The sequence below is a fragment of the Sceloporus occidentalis genome, unplaced genomic scaffold (assembly GCF_023333645.1).
Source record: "Sceloporus occidentalis isolate IW3139 unplaced genomic scaffold, rSceOcc1.0.p SCAF_5, whole genome shotgun sequence".
Lineage (NCBI taxonomy): Eukaryota > Metazoa > Chordata > Lepidosauria > Squamata > Phrynosomatidae > Sceloporus > Sceloporus occidentalis.
In genome coordinates, this window is record NW_028316985.1 from 114,152,810 (window position 1) to 114,174,822 (window position 22,013).

Here is a 22,013-nt window from a genome sequence, read left to right on the forward strand (position 1 = left end):
CGAGGCAGTGATGCAGGAGCAATATGCCTTGGTTGGCTGTAGTTTGGCTCCAACTGTGAGATGTTGAAATTTCTTCTAGTGGGGGTGGACAATAAAATTAGTTGTGGGGTGTCAGGAAAAATCTCACAGTATAAGCACTGTAAATTTTATTTGACTGGTTTTAGCCTTTTCTGTAAAACACAGAGAGAACTCTTTATGTCCACCATACACTGGAATTCTCATTGTAAGCAGAACTGGGACACATGTGACCAACAAGAGAGTATGGTCAAAATAGTAAAGGTTATTAATGAGGAAAATACATAAGCCAATGGAGGTGGCAGCAGTCTGCTTCTGCCTGAGCCTGAAAGGAAGAGTAAAATTCTGCCTCCTCTTCTCCACACTGCTGATTTAACTGAATGCAAACTACGTTTGCACTTTGATCTCAGTTTGCAGCAAATGAAGTAAGATGAGGAAAAAGGGGAAAGTGGGAGAAGAGAGAATCTGGGACACTGTAAAAGCAGCCGAAATGGGATACAATAGAGGATTAATTGGGACTGTCCCTGCCAAACAGGAACAGCTTGAGGCGATAAAAAAACCCCATCAGTTACACAGTGCTAATCTGTTTATCCTAGAGCACAAGTTTTAAATTTACCTTTTTTACATTTTACCTGATTTTCTAATTTAACAATGGATGATGAAATACAGTTGGCCCTCCTTATACACGTTTTTTTTATACATGAATTCAAGCCTCCATGGCTTGAAAATATTTAAAAAAAGTATAATTTTCAAGTATCAAATCTTGATTTTTGCATTTTATATAAGGGACACCATTTTGCTATGTCACTGTATTTAATGGGACTTGAGCATACACAGATTTTGTTATTCACAGGGGTTCCTGGAACCAAACCCCAGTGGATAACAAGGGTCCACTGTACAATGGTTGAATTCAACGATCAGCTGCCCCTTTTAGCTTCAGGTGTAAAATTTAAGAAGTAACAATTCTGTACACTGACAGTGTAAAAAACAGTACAAGCTACACCAAAGGAAGGTCACTTAAAATCAAGGAAAAAACATAAATGCAAGGTAAATGTAGTGAAGTGCAGTGACAAAGAGATTCAATTGATTGAAATCTTGCTTTTGCAATGCACTCACTAATATCCTTCGGCATACCATTATCTCCAAACTTCACCCCCAATTTGCAGTTTGTGGAATGTACTTTTACTACTGCCTTCATAGGATATTAAAATCACCCTTGTGACATTCATGGCAATCAAGTGATTTATACTACATTTCTGAATATACAAATTACATCAGTACAGATGTAAATAATCTAGACAGCCAAAGTGTGTTATTAATCATCTATTTTAACAGGATTCTGCCATTTGGCTTCCATCCCACTGCCAGTGGTTCTCAGGCTGTAGTCCTCCACATATTTTGGACTTCAACTTCCAGAACTGCTCATCACTAGCTATACTGGTGGGGTATACATCTAGTACCTGAAGCCCAAAACATCTGGAGGGCAAAAAATTGGGAACTACTGACCTATGGTATGGTAATAACCAGGATCAGAATCATAGGCCCGTTACAAACGGGTCTTAAAGTATGCGACGAGCGCGTACTAGGGTTAGGAAGGGGCGGTGCTTCCACACCCCCTAACCCTAGTATGCGCTCTGCGCGTAGAAAATGGTGGCGGCCATTCCACACGGCCGCCGCCATCACTACGTCACGACCGTGCCGCCTCCAAACAAGGCGGTGCAGTTGTGACATACTGGGGCTGCGCCAGGGCGCCTATGGAGCCCTTTCCGCGACCCCGGAAGGAGCTCCATTTCGGAGCTCCTTCCTGGCTTTGCGTTGCTGGGCGCAGCCTTCAGATGGCTACACCCAGCGACGCAGAGGAGAAAGGGGCCAAGCGTCCCCTTTCTCCTTCTCCCTGCCGCCGCGGGGTGTCCTTGGGGCTTCAAGCCCCAAGGACACCCCTTTCCAGGCTGCAGCAAAGCGGCGGATCGGGACCTCGGAGGCTGCCGGTCTGGCAGCTGAGGCCCCGATACAGCAGGGAAACTGGCGGGTACAGGACACCGCTTTTCGGCAGTCTGTAACCCGCCACAGAATCAGCCCTTGCAACTTCTTCAGAGTAAAATTGAAATAAGTTATCTTTAAAGTAATTTCTCCTTAAGTCCTACAATGATAAATATTGACAATGACAAATGCCATTTAAACCAAAATTGGGTGGAATATTAGTGAATTCAAAAGCTTTGTTGTTTGCAATGTATTTTTTCAGGTTCTTGACAGTATTTCATAGGAACAACTTTGCTTCAAGGTGAAATTAAGACTTCAGAATGATGCCACCATCATTTCCAAATTAAAATCTAAGTAAGAAATAAAGCATTTAGAATATGGATGGCTGATAGAGTGCAGAAGGAGAAGGCAAGTTTAGATATATCTTTCCTCTAACACCCAACTTACTTTAAAACACCAGTCCTAATGCAGGGTAAGTAAAGTGTGGCCCCACAGATGTTGCTAGCCTGCAACTATCAGCCCTAGCCGCCATAACCAATGATGAGGAATGCTGGGGGCTACAGTTCAACTGCAGCTGCCTACACTTATCCTGAAATCATCATCGTCATCATCTCCTCAAAAGATTCAAGCAAAACCATAATTGTTTTCTAATAACTTCAGACTTTATGCCAAGGTAATTCAAATTTTGCCTTATTCAAAGCTAAATTCTGCAACCTGCAAGTAATATGAAAAGCAAGCATTTTACTTAATTTTGCGTGTTCTTCTGTTTTGGACAAAAATGGGGAAGGGCAGGGAGCCATGTAAAGCATTGAAATCTCATTCTGGACCCTGGAAGTCTTATTCATCATTGAGACATGCCTGTGTCTGTAGGGTATTGGATACACCGTCAAACATATATTCATGATCATATAGTCATGACAATGTAAAAAAACCCAACACTTTGTATTATCAGAAAGCTCAATTCCATGTTCAGTGCCATATTATCACTGTTCAGCTTATACAGAATTGTGGTATATACAGAGTTCTGAACATTGTTGTTTTATTCCTGCTTCACAAAGCTGACAATAATATGAGGAGAAAAGAAAGGAAAGAAAGAGGAAGGAGGGAGGGAGTTATGGTTCCCTGGATGCTCTTTTTTACAACCTGATATGACTGTGGCTGGACTAGCACTTAGTTCTACATCAGTGCAACAACACAAAGCATGACATCATGGAGGAAGCACTCAGAACAGGGTTGCCAATCTATAAGCACCATCTGGCAATTGTCTGTAGCATTATTTTAATACATATTTTTCCTAGCCTAACTCAACGCATCAGGGTATATACAGTACTTTGAATATTTGGTTAGAATTGGCAAACATTTAAAAACAATCAGACTGAGTTGATAATAATGTTTTAATTGATAGGTTTACTCTGGTAAACTGTACAGTGCACCCCATGCCACTGCGAGCACGAGCCCCATTACTTGTACTGGGGCTTGAGCACACGCGTTATTTCTTTTATGCGGGGGGTGGGTGGGTCCGGAATGGATCCCCGCGTAAAAGAAGGGCCCACTGCATTCCTTTTCTTGGAATAGCAGAGCATGAAGAATCAAGAAGCAAAAAGATATTGCAGAATGGGGCTTCATGATGTCACTTAGATGCATACTCCCCCACCATCCATGTTTCTGTCTGTCAGCATTCATACTGACAGTATCTCCATTGATTACACCACTCACTTGCTCCTGCTAGAAGTCATGGCGTGTTGAACCATTTCACTTGTTGACTGCTGAATTCTTGAATGTTAATTAATCACTTGTAATACTCTGCATCAATTCTGACACTTTGTATGTAAGTGAATGCCACCACTAAATTTGATACTGAAAAACAATATTAAGCTTATCGCACAGGCCCTGGAACAGGCCTGTCACGTTACAAAAAGGGGCGTAATGGGAACGGGAGGCAGCATAGAACGCACAGGAGAATGCTGCCACCGCCACTGGAAGTTTCCATTGCGTTCCGCATGCGTCCCAGAGGGGGTGATTTTCAGGAACGCTTCTAAACCGTTCCTGAAAATTGCTCCCTGGGGAACGCATCTGGAACGCAATGGACCCATACTATGTAGGGTTTAATAACCAACACTTTGTACCTTGCACAGAAACTAACTGGCAGCCAGTGGAGTGATTTTAATATTGGAGTAATGGCATAACTCCTGGATGTGCCAATAATCAATCTGACTGCTGCATTTTGAACTAACTTAAGTTTCTGAACTTGGTACAGAGGTAGCTCAATGTACAGCACATTGCAGAAGTCAAGCCTTGAGGTTATCAGCATGTGCACTACCATCTTTAAGTCCTCTAGCTCCAGATAGGGGCACAACTGGTGTAACAGCCAAAGCTTATAGTAAGCACTCCTGACTGTCACATCTCTGAACTGTCATTTGGAGTGACAGATCCAGAAACACCTTCAGGCTGTCAACACAGTCTTTCTCATCCCCCATCCAGAACTGGTTGACAAACCTCCATAGCCAGGTTAGGACCCTTGACAATAAGCACCTCTGTTTTGCCTTGATTCAGCTTCAATTTGTTTTTCCTCATCCAGCCCATTACCTCTTCCAGGCATTTATTCATGGGAGACACACTATTCTTAGCTAAGGATGTATTTGAAGGCATAGAGAAAAAGTTTTGGGTATCATCAGCATACTGAGAGCACCCCTCCCCAGGCCTCCAGATGATCTTTCCCAGTGGTTTCATTTAGACAAATAGCATTGAGGATAGAATGGCACCTTGTGGTATGTCATATAACATCCACGTTTTTGAGGAGTAGCTATCCCCACACACCACCATCTGGAACCTGCCCAAGAGATAGGACCAGAACCACTGAAGTACAGTGCCTCCGATTCCCATATCCCCCTAGGCATTTCAGAAGAATACCACGTTTGATGGTATCTAATGCCACTGAGAGGTCCAAAAGCACTAGCACTCTTTAATTCTGTGTCTTTTGCACCTGGTTTTGGTTGGTAGATCTTGGGGGTCTAGGGGAAAAACACACAAAGTAGATCTGCAAAACACTGAAGTCTGTCCATCTCTGAATGGTCACTGGATGTCTAACTGTATACTTTTAGAAGAAATTTCACATTATAGTACCAACAGGAATACTTACTTACTTTGAATTAAGTGCCACTTTATTCAGTGGGATCTACTCCCAAGCAAGTGTGCAAAGAATAGTAGTCTATGACTGAAAGCACACAAAGGAGTGAATCACATTAAACTCAGTGACAACTTACTCTTGAGTTAGCATGATCTGTATTGGGATTTCAAGGCCTGTGGTAATCAATCTCTAATTACATATGATGGTTAGGACGTTAACTCTTATTTCTCTTCCCATCCTGTCCTACTCAGGGGTGTTGCTACAATGGGGCAAAACAAGGGCACTGCCTTTCTGTGTAACAACTTTATCCTTCATGAAATTTCCCTTCCATCCCCAAACTCCTTTATATTTGCTCTGTTTGCATTTGTTTGGTAACTTTGTTGGCCCTTTTTTCTTTAGATTAATTAATATTGTAAGCCACCCTGAGTCCCAGTCTTGGGAGAAGGACAGGATGATGATGGTGATCATGATGTTAACTGCTGTCAAGTCAACATTATTTATAAATTATTTATAAATTTATAAATTAATTTATGGTGACCCTATGAATGAGAGAAATCTCCAAGTCACCCTGTCATCAACAGCCCTGCTCAAGGATACTCTTGCAGATTCAAGACCATGACTTCCTTAACTGAGTCTATCCATTTAGAATGAAGTTTTCCTCTTGCCTTAGTGCCTTTTACCTTACCCAGCATTGTTGTCTTCTAGTGAGTCATGTCTCCTCATGATATGGCCAAAGTATGACAGGCATCCTACTCCTTGCAAAATTAATCCTACATAAGACAAAGTGCCTGCTGAATGGCTTTATTTCACAAACAGCTGATCCAAGCATAGCTAAACATTTCCCTGTGTTTTTCAGGAAATTCACCTTAAGGCTAAATTTGAATTATATAAAAAGCTGAAAGAAATGCTTTCACTTCTGTCTCCACTGCTAATGAACCATTTCTAGTTCTAAGAATTGGTGACAGGGGAGAATGGTGGACTGTGGGAAATCCTACATTTAAATAAGCATTTTTTTACCAAATTAACAAGCCCATTGCATCACAATTCCTACTGAATGTAGATACTTGTTCTTTTTCTTCAAACTTTGAACGATAAATACAAATGTGATACCATGGATTCGCACCATGTATTCTGCATATACCGACATCCTTAGGATTAGTGTCAGTAGAAATTTAAATTCAAGGCTGCTTCAAACATACTGGTAGAAGAAAATTAAGAGCTAAATCCAATTGCTGGTCCCAACTAAAACAGGCTCACAGAATCAGTGGAATTTACTTCAGTACTGACTTACTAAGCTTCCATTAATTCAAAGGATCCACTTTAGTTGAAATGAACAATTGAATTTAGGCCTACAGTTTCCTTTAAATAAAATACTGTAATACAATACAGGTAAGTTACAAGGTATTTTGCTGGCAATGGAATTATAGGCTCCTTCTCATGTTAGAGTTATAAAAGTAATGGAGTGTTTGGTGGGTAATAAATGAAGATGGCTGAAATCGAAATGTCCAAAAATGACATTCATTTTCAAATGACAAACCACAAGACTTTTGAACAAGATTTTAAAATTTAAATGGAACAATTTATTCAAACCAAGATATCAATAATTTATATCAGCACAATAACCTAGTCTTCAGCATTTTGTCCAATACAAACTGTAGCGTTCATCTTATCCTTACACCAGTGCTGAAAGAAAATTAATCTAAACTGAATTTTTAAAATATCTGTTCTAATTTGACTTTTACTTTCTCTGAGCATTAATTTATATTACATATTTTAAGGTTTGGTGCATCTATTTGGGATTATTGTTGATCATAAATTGCAAGCACAGCTTTTCAGACTGATTTACATATTCAACATATAGAGCGCAGGGATTAAGTTAGGGAAAAAAGGAAAATGCATTCATTTCCAGGCTAAATAATTTACTATTCTTTTGCCTTCTAAGAAATGCTTCAGGGATGAATAATAAAAAGTCCATCTTCCCCAGTTGTTAAAATTATGTTAATGGTGAAGTAAGCCAGTATAAACACGTAATTAAAGCCATTGCTCTAAGATAATGCAATTTACTGTGGGTTTTTATTATAGTAGAGCAATAACTGAGAAGCACTTAATATTCTTTTACACTCAGAAAGCAAATATAACAGCAAAGACAATAGGCAAAGCAAAGAGGTTCCTCAACACATGTCAGAGTAGCCCAAGTTGAAGAATGGAAGTGGTGAGTGATTAGAAAGAAAAGAAAAAGATTGATGGGCTTTTACTTCCCCTCTCCTACAATTTAATGAGAATTCCTAGCTATACATCAGTTAACCAGTCAATAAACTGTACCTCCTTAAGCCTTCCTCAGCAGATACAAAAAGGATTAACAAATCAGAAATGCCTTACTGATCCAAAACTAATGCAAATACCACTTCAATCATGCAAGGTTTTCTTCTGTTAAAGAAAATATGGTATTTCTTCCAAAGGTCCTATTTCTCACATACCAGTAATTCCATAATTAAAACACAGATAAATAATTCAATAATTACCAGTTATCAAAAATACATAATAATGGTACAATTAGATTATTTGTCTTTTCAAAAGGTTGATTTTTGCTCCATGCTTAACAAATTTAATTCAAAATTTATGAATTAGAAATAAGAACATAAAATCTAATATGTGATGGTAACTTTTTTAGACAGGAAAATATTAATGCCCCCATTAATTTTTACATCATCTTCAGAAAATAAATTGTCAACTGAGTAATTTCTTGTCCATTCCAGCCAGTACTGTGATTAAGAGCAAATTGCAGCCCAGCTGTACAAAACTGCAAATTTAGGCAAGTGAATATATGAGGCTGGTAACTACAGCCAAAGAACAGCAGGTATCTGAGCGAGAAATAGTGAACAATAAAAACAGCTGAATGTCAGATGGGTCTCGGTCTGCTACAGTTCATCAGTTTATTACAGCCAGCTTCTGAAATCAGAAAGGGGAATAAAGAAGCAGGTGGTGTACTTACAGCGTAACTCTCATCTGGCCATTGGAGCTGCTGCTTCTTTCCAAATCTTGTTAAGTGTCATTCTTGTAAAACAAGAGATATAACCTACCATTTCAACACTCCAAGCTGACATCCGCCTTCGAGAAAGCTGTACTGGATCATTAAATAAATGAAAAGCAGCTCCCGATGTACATAGTTATAGAAGGCAAGTACTGCAGAAGACAAAAGGCTACTTGCCTTGTTTATAATCCCTGTATCTGCATAAGACCGACAGAGGAGGTTCCTGTTAAGTTTAAGTTTCTTACCTTATTCCTTACGGCAGCAAACAGGGATTTGTCATGCCAAGCACATGTCAGGAATCATCAGCCCCAACTCTCTGAGCCCTGCCTGCCTCCCCTCTTCAACATTTGCACAGACATCTGACAGTGCAAAGGGCTCTTTCTATTCAGCCATATACTCCTACTTCGGTGACATGGGTTGAATACCCCTGGGGTGGTGGGGGCATCTGCTCATTCATTTTGTATTAAGTTGGACCAAATCCTGTCAGTTGCAACTCTCCTCAGCCAGATACTCTCGTTCTTTTCTCGCTCAGTGAACCCAGCTGTGTGATTGGATACAGCCACGGTAGAGCGGGTGTCCCCTTCCCCTTAGCCAGCCAGCCAGTCAACAGCTCCCAGAGAGGGTAGCGTCTTTCCTTTGCTCTGCTTTCAATTCCATGTTATATTCAGTGCTTTGTGGGTTTAAAAATATCTCAGCCCTTCCTCCCACCTTCCTCCTCCTTCTATCCTCCTAACAGAGATATACTATCACAGATTATCATCCTGTCTGATTGGCTACCAGTTATATTTGAAAAACTATATGTCCACACATATGACTGTCAGTACACATGAGAGTCTCCAGATGTTCTGCCTACAGGTACACACAAACTGTTAACTGTTAAGCCTCTAGTACAACCCCAAATATTGTGCAGAAGAAAGAATATAGTGTCATTGTATAATAAACTGATCTTGGAAGCTAAACATGATCAGCCCTAGTTAGTACTTGGATGGGAAATCACCCATGAAAAACAGGTGCAGGATGCTATATTTCAGAGGAAAGAACTGGCAAAACCATCTCTGAGTATTCTTTGCCTGAAACCCCTATGAAATTCACGGGGGCACCATATATCAACAGGGGACTTGAAGGTGCACATACACAGAGAGAATAAAACAATTGCATAGGTAGAGTCAGCCATACTACCCTAAGCATCCTGTTCTTTTCTGATCTTGGAAGCTAAGCAAAGTTAGGACTACATAGTCCTTGGATAGGAGATCAACAGGACACTAGGGCGGGTTACACACCACCATTAAAGTACGTGCAGAGCGCGTACTAGGGTTAGGGAGGTGCGGTGCTTCCGCACCTCCCTAACCCTAATACGCGCTCTGTGCGTAAAAAATGACGGCGGCCGTTCCAGACGGCCGCTGCCATTTTTACGTAGCGGATGCTGTGCTTCCGCACGTGTCGCGGCGTCATAGCCGCGCCGCGAGAAGGAGCTCCATTTTGGAGTTCCTTTTTTGCTCCGCGAGGGAGTCGCGCGGTTTGGCTGCTGCGACTCCCTCGCGGAGCAAACAGCAGCGCCGGGAGACCGCCGCAAAGCAGCGGTTTGTAACCCACCTAGAAGTCTCCAGAAAGAATCCTGTCAGAAAAACCTGGAGAGCTGCTGTCCATTAAAGTTGACAATACTGCTCTAGATGGACTATCTGTGTGATACAGTGTAAGACAGTGATCTTAGGGGAAAAACAAGAGAGCTGTTTTGGCTTCTAGTAACAGTGCTGTGCCAATTATTTCATCAACATTTTTCAACTGGAAGCCACAAGCTGGGATTTGTTGCAAAAAGAAATGAGAAAATAAAGTAAGTATAACTACTCCATTAATTTGAAAATTGCCTTTCTAAAGAAATTATAATCAAAAGCAGCTCACAAAACTTTGCCAGTGTAGTTAAGATTGTGCAGGTATGTATTTGTATAGGTCTAGTATACACCTAAAGTATGGATGTAACGAACATATGTTTGACAAAACATGGGTATCATGAAAGTTCCCTCATCTAAGAGCGAAGATGCCATTTTGTAATATATGAAATAGTGTACACATTGGCTCTTATCTTGTATCAGACATGTTGAACATAACAGACAGCTCTGCACAGCTCTACCTATGTGGGCTGCTACTTCATCTATTCAGTGGCTGATATGGAGGGAATATGGAGGCTATTCAGGTAACCAAAAAAGCTGATCATCTCCGTTGTTGTGAGGGAAAGAAAAAATTATATTGTTTTCCATCCTGGAGAAAACCCCTATTTCTCTTCTCTTTGGCTGCAGTTGCAATTGTACAATCTCAGCCAATGTGTGTTCCATTTGATCTCCATGATGGGAGTTAACTTAAGCAACCAAAAAACTGCTCATCTTGGATGCAAGGGGAAGAAAAATGAGAGCAATCATGTTTTTATTCCCTGCAGCTACAATTGCAGCCAAGATGGGTCACTTCTTGAGTTGCCTGTGTAGGCACCATAGACAATGAATGGCTACAGCACCACTACCCCCAGAGCTTGAGACATGCCTTTGGCAGAGAGGTTTTGGATGTTGTGCAACCATCTACCAAATAGATCCTTAGCTACTATCAAAAAAAATCCTAACCACTCATATGCACAAAGGACCTCGACTTATACCCATGTATGTCACCAATCATTGTTTATTATGTAAACAATGCCAGCCACAGACGCTGGCGAAACGTCAGAAAGAAACTGCTAGAACATGGCCACATAGCCCGAAAAACCCACAAAAATCCATTGTTTATTAGTTTCTTAGGGATTTTAAGACCCAGTCCTAAAACTGGGTCTTAAATCAGTCCTTTTCTGGGGTACCAAAATTGTATACATCATCGAGATTGTGTGGTCAGTTCGCATAAGGAGGCACTGATTTACATAATCATTAAATTTTGGCTTGAGTCCACCAGCATCACCACACAAAAGTGATTCAAAATCATCAAATATAAAGCAGCATAATTCCAGATAAATGTGATATTGATTTCTATTGCTTTATTTGTTACCTAAATCATTAGATCTTATCCCCCCCCCATCTAGTATAACAGAATTTGACACAAATGAATGATCCACCATTGTTCATGGTGAACAATTGCTATAGAGGAATCTAACCTCCAAGAGTTTTTCTTTTCCTAGAGTAATAAGAGTGGAGTTTATCAGACAAGGGAAATTGGAAGTATAATCCGATGGCAATCTGAATGCAATCATGGGGTTTAACGTTATTGCGTGATAACCCACTACACACAAATTCGAGCAATGGGAAGTCAGTCTGAATGCAATCATGTGGTTTCATGTTATTGCATGATAGACTGCCACATGCAAATTCGGGCAATGGCATGCAATTTTCGGGCAATGGGGAGCCAGTTCGAATGCAATGTGTATTCACGTAATTGCGCGAAACTAGCGACTTTAAGTGAATGTGTTCTGGCCCCACTTTCTTTTCATTCGAATTTAAGAGAAATTCCTCCCATTTGATAAACTCCTATGTCTAATTTTTTTTTGTCCCATTTCAGACACTACTAAAATAGGATTTACTGTTTTACACACATGACACTATTTGACAGGAATGGCACTGAAATAGAAACATTAAGCACTGTCCAGCTATACTGGAGCCTCATTTCTAATCTGAACACTCTATAAAAAACACGGGCCACAATCCCAGACATTGCAACAGGGTAAAATCTAAAAATGAGCCACTGCAAGAATGCCTGTCATTACAAGATTTTATTGCTGTCATTGTTGCCTGGGTTCTGCATTTAGTACATGTCTTAAGCTTATAGGAATCCCAAGCTCTTGTTTTCACTTGAAACTTTCATTTAATTTGTACAATCCAGTGTAACTGTCCTTCAGTAAAGCTGGTTTAAGAGATGCTCCTTAAACTCTTAACCAATCTTGAATCTCATCCAGTTTGTTTTTAAAGCTTCAAAGTCTCATTAATGTTTCTTCCCTTAAGCCAACAAGCAACAGCAACATGTGACAACCATACTAATTTTAACACTCAGATTAGATTTTAATTTTTTTTAAAATTACTCAAGAGAAGTCCCATTTCTTTAAGAGGTAATTAGGTTGTATAGGCTTCATTTTCAACAGCCAGTTGGCCATTATGTTCTCAAGCTGACTAACTCAGTCAGTTATATGAGGTTACAATTCGGTCCCTGGGGCAAAACAGCACCCAATTTATTTACAATTTCATATATGACATAGATGCCTGCATATGTAGAAGTCCAAACCTGGTTTGTTTATTAATTAAGACGTTTTATATAAATTTTCAGTTTTAAAAGCCTTTTATGATACTGCAATATGAAAAACCACAAAATGCAATAAGGTCAAGTACCATATATACTCAACTATAAGTCAACCTTATGTATAAATCAAGGGCCGGTTTTTGGGGCCAAAATTATGGATTTTGATATGATCCATGGATAAATCAAGGGTAAAACCTAGGGGCATGTAACAAAGGGTGTGGTTTTAGCTTCCGCGGACAGCAAGCCCTGGCTTTCTGAATGGACGCATGCAGCGGCGTGAGCAGGAGAGCATGCCCATTGAAAAGAATGGGACTTAAGGACCTGTGTTTTTTTACTATCCATGGGGGGATTCAAAATGGATCCCCTGCATATAGCAAGGGTGCGCTGTACTTCATCAAGCTTATAAAAGGTCTTTATATTCTTTCAACTAAAAAGTGAGAATAATTTTATGAGTTGGCCTTCTTTGCAAATCTTTAACCCAAGCATAGCCTCCAACAGTTACAAACCATCTGGGAATGCCTACCCCTTTGCATTCCTAGTTTTCAGTTTGTTTCGATGAGACCTGGACTCTTATCTTCTTCCCCACCACACACACACAACTATGTTGTAGTTGCCTTCAAAAGTAGGTTTGCAAATGACAAGCGCTTTGCAGGAGAAGAGATGAAAATGTAGAGACTTACTGCTTTAAGACATAAAGGAAGAGGTACTCCAGCCACTGGAGCTTTAGAATGCCATTATGTAAGCCCAATTGCCTCTTTTGGTAACCAAAAAGAATAAACACAGCTAGACACTCTGAGGGGCTTCTCTTTAATTCCTTTTTGAATTATAGCATCTCCAGAACTGTGTGTCAGCTTGTCTCTCAAACTTTCACAGAAACACTTATTTTCCCCAAACAGATTTCAGATTTCCCCTCCATCTATTTCCCTAAAATGTGATCAATATGGCAGGAAAGCATTTCTCATCTACAATCATTTCTTTCTCATCTACAGTGCTATCTGTTTTTAAGATTTTTATAAACCTAACACTTTAAGCTTAGTTTTGCTTAGTTTAAAAAAACTGCCCCCCCAAACCTGGCTCGACTTATCCATGGATCAATGTATGTATCCAAAAAGGAACCATCCCTTCCTCTGAATAGAGTGGCAAAAGGCAAGTACTTTGTCTGCCCTAGGAGACCCTAAAAGAAGCAACAACCTGCTCTACTCAATCTGCCGCAGTACCGCTTTTGACCTTTTTGAATGCCTAGGTGAGAAAATGGTGGCAGTGACAAGTCTTTGTCACTTCCCCTCAAAGGAACACCAAGAAGAATCAGGCTCTAACATTTTAATAAAACATTTGTGTATGTCTGTCAGCTTTTCTGGGTTAAAATTGGGCAAAGTTATCACATTAAAATTAAAGGCTATAATCACTGCTAATGCCTTTGTTCTGTGTCCTTGTCCCACCCGTCTTCAGTAGATCACGTAAACAATGAAACCCACAAAATTGAGATAAAATGAGCCCTTTGTTGTAACAAATGGAATCATTCATAACAATCCTTTATGATTGTTGGACCACAAAGAACGTTTTAACAATGCATTTTGACTCTGTTTGCCAAAGTCTACAGAAGTATAGACGCTCTATTTGTCTCCCGTGGTACTTTAAGATAAATAGCTTGCAAAGAACCTGCAAGATTTTCCTTTTGACCAGGATCTCAGATGTTCCAATGGTCCATTGTTACTTTTGCCAGGAAGTCAGCTATTTGTGCTATTTCTTCTGCTGTAAGTGGATAATCCGCCCTATAATGTTATACCAAGTGATGTCAAAGACATGGACTGCTCGGTTGTATACCTTGAGACAATGAGTAAACCTTTAATGCTACATTCCATAGCATGTGAGTAGTTTTTATTACAGATTTAAGAAATAGCATCATTTGTATATCTTTGACATCAACACATCACTTTGGTGATGATCATTTAAATGGCTTTTTTGTATGAAAAAGAAAGACTTGCTTATATCCTTACATATTAGAATGGGAAGAATTCCACTGTGATAGAGGTGCAAACAGTGGCCAAGAAGAGAAAGGCTCATTTTAGGTTACCAAAGTAAGAGATCCACTGGAATCTGGAAATCTTAAAATTTTATCACAACCCAAGAACTGTGTGTGCGTTGAAGGGTTTCAGACTATTTCTGGGTGATGTATATTTTGTTTTCATTCATTCCATCCGGATGTCTCATTTATTGATATAGTTTTTAAAAAATCATAACAATTTTTAATGCAGTTCACTCTCAAACATAGATTATTATATGCAGTCTGATAGTTTGTTAAGATGAGAACTATACTGCAAAATTCAGAGAAGTGAGAAAATCAAAGGAGAAATGCATCCTGACCCACACATTAATCCAGGGGTATATACACTACAGTGACTACCCAATTATGGCACTTTCACAAAATTTTAATTTACCATGGCTCTGCTCCTTAGAATTATGGAATTGTAGTCTGCAAGGTACTTAAAATTCTCTCCCAGCTAGCTTTTCATTAATTTATTCAGCATGGTATAATGGTTTGAGCACTGGACTAGGAGAGTGGGAGACCACGATTCAAATCCTTGCTTGGCCATGGAAATCCACTGGGTGACCTTGGGCAAGTCACACTCTCTCAGCCTCAGAGCATGACAATGGTAAACCCCATCTGAAGAAACTTGTAAAAAAAAGCTATGATAAGCCCGGTACATACAGGCCCTTACTGACGCCCTCATTACGTACTAGGGTTGCCTGGGAGTGGAGCACCCACATGCCCCGCAACTCTAGCACATGACAAGAGTGTAACAATGGTGGCACCCTGTATACAGGGTGCCGCCACTGTTACATAAGTGCTGCACGGCATCTGCATGGTGCCGTGTGGCGCTTATGTTACAAATTATAGAAAAAAATTGTAAGCCAGAGTTTGAAAACTCTCAGTGGGAAGCTGTTCGTGGATGTGACTGAGGACTGAATAAACCATTATAAAACTAGAGCCATTTCAGAAGTATTACATTCCACAGAAATCTAGTTTGTATCTGATGATCCTTTGACTTGCCTGATGTTCATAACAGATGTAAAATATTCAAGAAGCATTAGGATTCAACCCCAATTAGATTACAGGTGCTATTTTCACTAAGCAGCAGGCACTTTGGCAAGCAATTTTAAAAAAAATCACCAGAGACATTTGGACTAACTATTTAAATTCAATGGGCTGCACTAATTAAAATGCAATCGTCTTATCTAGCTCCATTTACACATGCCTTAGCTACAGCCTTTTTGGAGTAATATAATGTGCTCTACATGGGTTTGCTTTTGGAAAGCATTCAGAAACTTCTGCAGATCCATACCAATGCAGTCAAACTGTAGAGTGGGGTGAGTTACAGAGAACACAAAAGTTCCTTGTTACAGCAGCTTCACACAACTTGTCTGTTTGTAAACACAAATTAAAAGTGCTAGTTACGACCTTTGATGATAACAGCAATCAAGCTGATTGACGTATACTGATACTATGAATGAGAGATTTACAAGTCACTCTATTATCAACAGCCCTGCTCAGGTCTTGTAGATACACGGCCATGGTTTCTTAAGTCAGTATTCACCTGCAATGTGGTCTTGTAATGACCTGCAAAGCTCTATCCAACATGGATTTGGATTGAAGATCTTTCTCTCCCCATATCAGCCTGCCCAGGTTTCAAAAACATCAGAGGAAGCCCTTTCTTCAATTCTGCCATCCTCACTGGCAGGTCTGCTGCAGGCATGAAGGAGGGCCACCTCAGTGGTTGCTCACAGACTGTGCAACTCCTTCTATGAGAGACTGGCTCACTCCTTCTCTGTTGTTCTTCAGCCAGTTTATTCTAGCAGTTTCCTTAATGAGTTAAAATTGTTTTATTTCAGTTGTTGTTTCAATATGACAATAAGTTTGTGTACTAATGTTATACATTGCTGTGTTCTTAATTTGCAAAGGGCTCTTGTAGCACCTGTGAAATTTATTGTGTAAAAGAAGTTATAGCATTAGGTTTCATAGACTTGGTCTACTTTCTCAGATGGCCTGCTTCCTCAGTAGACCAAGTCTATGAAAGTTTATACTACAACTTTTTCCCCCCAAAAGTTAGTCTCAAAGGTGCTACAAGATCCCTTTGTATACCGATATTTCAGACTAACACAGCTATATCTCTGTGTTCTTAGCTGCATTTGTTTTTAAATCATGTTGTGACTTGCATCTACAAACAAGGAGAAAGGCAAGACGTCACCTGATGTGGTCTGCATCCCCCCACATCCCTAGTGATGCAACTGCTGCTACTACTACTACTTTATCACTAAACAAGGATGTTCTATCAAAGCACTTGGTGCTTTCACTGATGAAAGCTTGCTTCAGGTTCAGCAACTTGCCCTGATAGTAATTTAACAGCAGGGCCATTGAGCTTCTAGTCCATCTCAACTTACTGCTACCTTTGAGTAGGCTGCCAGCAAGTTTCACAAGCACATCATTTTACAAAACTCCTTTTAACAATGATTGGCCACTGAGGAGGCAGATGGTACTGTGCAGCAGGAAGGATTTAGCCCAGGGGCTTTCAGTTCTTGCTAATTAACATATGGGAACTATGCAATCCCAGTTTCCAATTATCACAGTTTTTTGGAAAAAACAGAGAAAGTAGATTTTTCAAATTCGCCCCAAAGCTAACTCGTAAGTATACAATGTTTTTAATATATTGTACAGTTATACAGAGCTGTAACATTTTATTATAATATGAAGGCAATTAATATTACATAAACTTATACTGTTTCCAAACTCATATGTAATGGGATAATGTGGTTTAATATACCATGGCCATCCTGAGTTCTGGCATGCAAGAAAAATGAGGGAAGTGAATATTTTAGTATAGGCTATGTCCTCAATCCAATAAAACATGGTTTATTTTAATTAAATACATTTGAATTGGACCTACATTTCAACCAAATCCTGTGATGCTTAGACCACTATAAACGCAATTATTTAAACTGAATTCAACTAAGGTCCAAAACACACTGCAGAAATAATCCGGTATGAGACCACTTTAACTGCCCAGGCTCATTGCTAGGTAATTCTGGGAATGGTATTTTTATGAGACATTTAAGTCTTCTCTGTCAGAGAGCTCTGGTGCCACAATAAATGTCAGGGCAGTCAAAATGGTCTCAAACTAGATTATTTCTCCAGTGTCTTTTGGTCCTGAGTCTTTATCTTTTAAATATAGTCGGCCCTTCTTATAAACTGATTTTTAATACACGGATTCAAGCATACACGGTTTGAAAATGTTTTTAAAAATATATAAATTTCAAGTATCAAACCTTGATTTTCCATTTTTTATAAGGGACACCATTTTGCTGTCATTATATTTAATGGGATTTGAGCATGCACAGATTTTGGTATACATGGGGGATTTTGGAATCAAACCCCAGCGTATAACAAGGGTCCACTATACATGTTTTGCTATAAAAGTATGTCTCAGGTAATGCAGTAGACGTATTCCTGAGTATTGTTTCTTCAACAGAAAATTTGGTACCAGAGGCAGAAATAACATGGAAAGAATTGTGTCCAGTTCTGGGCACCACAATTTAAAAAGGATGTTGAAAAACTGGAGTGTGTCCAAAGGAGGGCAACTAAAATGGTAAAGGGTCTGGAAACCATGCCCTATGAGGAACAACTTAGGAAGCTGGGGATGTTTAGCCTAGAGAAAAGAAGGTTAAGAGGTGATATGATAGCCCTGTTTAAATATTTGATTTGGCTTTGATTTGGTTTTGATTTGGTTTAATAGTTTTTTAAATTGTATTTGTAATTTTTTTTACACAGTTTTATCGTTATGTATATATTGTGATTTTGTTTTGTATTGCTGTATTGTTGTATTCTTCTGTTTTGTACACCACTTTGATCAATGTGGAAAAGCGGTATAGAAATAATTTATTATTATTATTATTATTATTTGAAGGGATGTCATATTGAGGAGGGAGCAAGCTTGTTTTCTGCTGCTCCAGAGACTAAGACCCGGAGCAATGGATGCAAGCTCCAGGAAAAGAGATTCCACCTCAACATTAGGAGGAACCTCCTGACAGTAAGGGCTGTTCGACAGTGGAACAAACTCCCTCGGAGTGTAGTGGACTCTCCTTCCTTAGAGGTCTTTAAACAGAGGCTAAATGGACATCTGTCAGGGATGCTTTGATTTAGATTTCCTGCATGGCAGAATGGAGTTGGACTGAATGGCCCTTGCGGTCCCTTCCAACTCTATGATTCTAGGTATAGATTCTTGCACCACAGAAAAGGAATTCAATATGTTTCAGTAAACCTTTTATCTAAAACTACCAATAAGCACATGTAAAATAAAACAACTCAGTCAGATAGTAGAAACAGGAAAAAGCTACTGACAGAAGTAAAAACAAAACAAAACATTGTGAATCCTTGAGAGAGCACTTGAAAGATGTTGGGTTTCCCCCAAAAAAATGCGTCCAGCAATGATTTTTTTCTTCTTTCATTAGCCTCCATGTTCTTTTCATGATTACCATTTTGGAAGTCAAACCTATACATTTATGTTTCTTTAACACGGTGGGGATAGTGAGGCAGACTTATCTGCTTTCCCATTTTCCCTCTCTGTTTAGGTGTTCAACATGCCCCATAAAGGATTCTGGAGCTAAATGCCAAGCAATTTAGGGCATAGATGGGACCCACTCGCCTCTGATCAACCTTTGATATCGAACTCCATTCTGAAAGGGATGCCTGGTCATGTAGCCCGGAAAAGGCACCCCAATACAAAAAAATAGTCTGCCTAAAAGGTCAGGTGGACCCAGGTGAAATAAGCACACAGGCAGGAAGGTGGACCGTTTTGAAATTTAAATAAATTCTTTTGATTAGGAGAGTGATAGATTTGTCAGACATATGGAAATCAAAGGCCTTTGCCATCCTGAGATGTCACCTCTTTGATCTAGGATGCCAGCATTTACTACCTTGTTGTTTCCACCATTCTTTGTTCCTCCTGGAAAAATCCACTCAAAATTCCTGGGGACCTGCCCCAACAGTGATGGCTGTTTGAGCTATCACACTTGAGTCTCATTTGAATTCGGACAGACATGCTGTCTGATTTCATCCAAGAACCTCAGATTGCGAGCCGAAGCAGTCTGAGTCCAATCCACTCTGCATCTGTTCCTCCCTCTGGGAAACCTGGCCTTTGAGCTGGTAAAGTATGACCCCATCCTTCTAATTGCTATCCCATTTAACCTACCTTCACTTTGTTAGATCTTATATGAGTGTATTTCTTTGTGTGATTGTTGAAATCCTTTTACTGTATTAATTAAATTATATGTGAACCTTGCACTCTGGAGTTCTAGCTCTTCAGATGTGGTAGACAAAGTTTCCCACTTTAAACATTACCTAAGAGCCCTCTTGCTGCTCTCATTGAGCTAGAGCTACTTAATTCTATCAAAAGTCATTTGAGGTACAATTTAGGTAACAGCAGGCACAGTTACAGCAGGATCAGCTAGAGCAAAATCCCAGTTTTGTCCAGTTCAAGCTTTTGCATCGTTTACTGCAGACACAGTGTTGCAACCTGACACCCCTCCTTCACCATCATCCCAAAGCTAATGCTACTAGAAACATTCAACTAGACAGAGGACAAGGAAGGGGGAAAAAGGAGGATGAGAGGGCATAAAAAGACTTTGTAAAAGGAGCTTCTTTGTCAGAGGCTTCGTTAAGTGAAGTATGCCTCTACACTTTTACAATCATTCAAATTATTTCTTATGAGGACAGTATGAATACATATTTACAAAGTTCTAATAATAAGACCTTTGTAATATGTCTTCATACAGTACTTATAAGAAATTATAGAATCTAATTGCTAAAGCAAGGCAAGTCATAGACAAGGACTTGACAAGGAATTGAATGGCAGCCCAGCGTAAGCTGCTCTGATCTTCCTTAAAACATACCTCAAAAATCAAAGCATCAATTGTGGGGCTTGGATATGTTACACATTTTGGACTACAGTTCCCATAACCCGAAGGTGCTCTGGAATTTGGGGAGGTATAGCTGTAATGAAACTTTTTCAAGCTCTTCTTTAAGTTAACTTTGAATAATATCTGCTCTCCAATTGCTGACTAGTGGGAAAATTCTACCTAGACTTCAATGTTCCACATTGAGGTATCTGATCCACTGTTCCACTGACATCAGCAAGCTTTAAAGGCATTTGTTGCGGGGGGGGGGGGGGCAGTCTGCAAGGTGGGCGGGAGATTCTGACTTAGCAGTGTTTTAGAATTCATTTGGAAATTGATGACTAGGCACCCAAAACTGAGAAGAGAAAGATGTTGCAGAAGTTTTATTCCCTCATTGTTTAATTTTATTTCTACATGTCCTAGTTTTCTTCCTGTCCAGGATTTCTTTGCTTGGCTTTCTCCTCGGTTTTTGGGTACATATAATTACTTGCTGTTACTTCATATTATTCCAATTCCACTTAGGTGTTTTCATGTACCTTCCTCTGCCAATTCCTATATTAATTTTCTAGTACTCTAAAATAACACTGTAGTGGTGTCTGTTTAACATATTCCTGCATTATTGCTTTTATTTTCGACATGCTTGTTCTTTCTTATGACTGTCTTTTCATTCCCTAGGGCTCACAATCTGTATACAACAAAGGACATACAAGAGGAGGAAAAAAGAATACTACAAAATTACAAGAACAACAAATAAACCACAAAATAGGGCGTGGAAAGCAGCTCTTCAACTTAGAACTGTATCATGATTTTTAAAATATCATCAACTGGACATATACATGCTACTCTGATAATTGGAGAGCAAGTATTCTTCAGTAGTTTCAGCTCTTCAGCTCAAATAATAATTACATAATAATAATAATAATAATAATAACATAATTAATATAATTAATAATAATTACACTTTCATATTCATATTACCTTGCTGAAACACACAATTCAACATTATTTTCCCTGTATTTTGGATGGGAGAATGAGAATGAGGGACTCGCCTAGTTAATTCATCATAGAAAAAATATTCAGACTCAGCACTATCTGGTTCCTGTGTCTCGTCATGTACCATAAAGTTGCTACAAAATGCTGGCGATGATACCTTTCATACTTTTTATTCACCTATCACTAACATATTCTTCAGTGTGTTTTGGACCTTAGTAATTTAAAATCTGACTTACTGCCCAAACCATATCAAATGTTGTGAAGGGATCCATCTATTCAAGATTCCATTTTATGCAAAAAAAAAAAAAATGCTCTGCCCATTTCAGGGAAATTACTCCAACATTAACCTCACAAGTAGTAGGACAGACACAGCAGGAGTAGGAAAGCACTCCCACAAACTCAAGAATCCTCAGACACCCTCTCAACTTTTTCAGGCAAAAAAGATTGCCCGCAAATCGCACCCGAACACCATCTAGAGCAGTGCTATGCTTCAAAACAAACGCCCATACTCTTGATCTCTAAAACTTATATGTAATGTCAAAATCCAGATAAAAAAACTTGGAAGTTTAAATTTCTGGCCATTTTTAGGGGCACGTCCACACTGGCTGCTTAATCTGGGAGAAGTCTGGAGCATTATGTCCTGAGCACACACACTGGGCC

At 39.5% G+C, this 22,013-nt stretch overlaps 1 protein-coding gene across 9 annotated transcripts in view; it reads right to left on the reverse strand.

Annotated features, from left to right (window-relative positions):
- The window catches only part of APBB2 (amyloid beta precursor protein binding family B member 2), a 198,729-nt gene that overhangs the window by 26,116 nt on the left and 150,600 nt on the right, over positions 1-22,013 (reverse strand). The window lies entirely within an intron of this gene.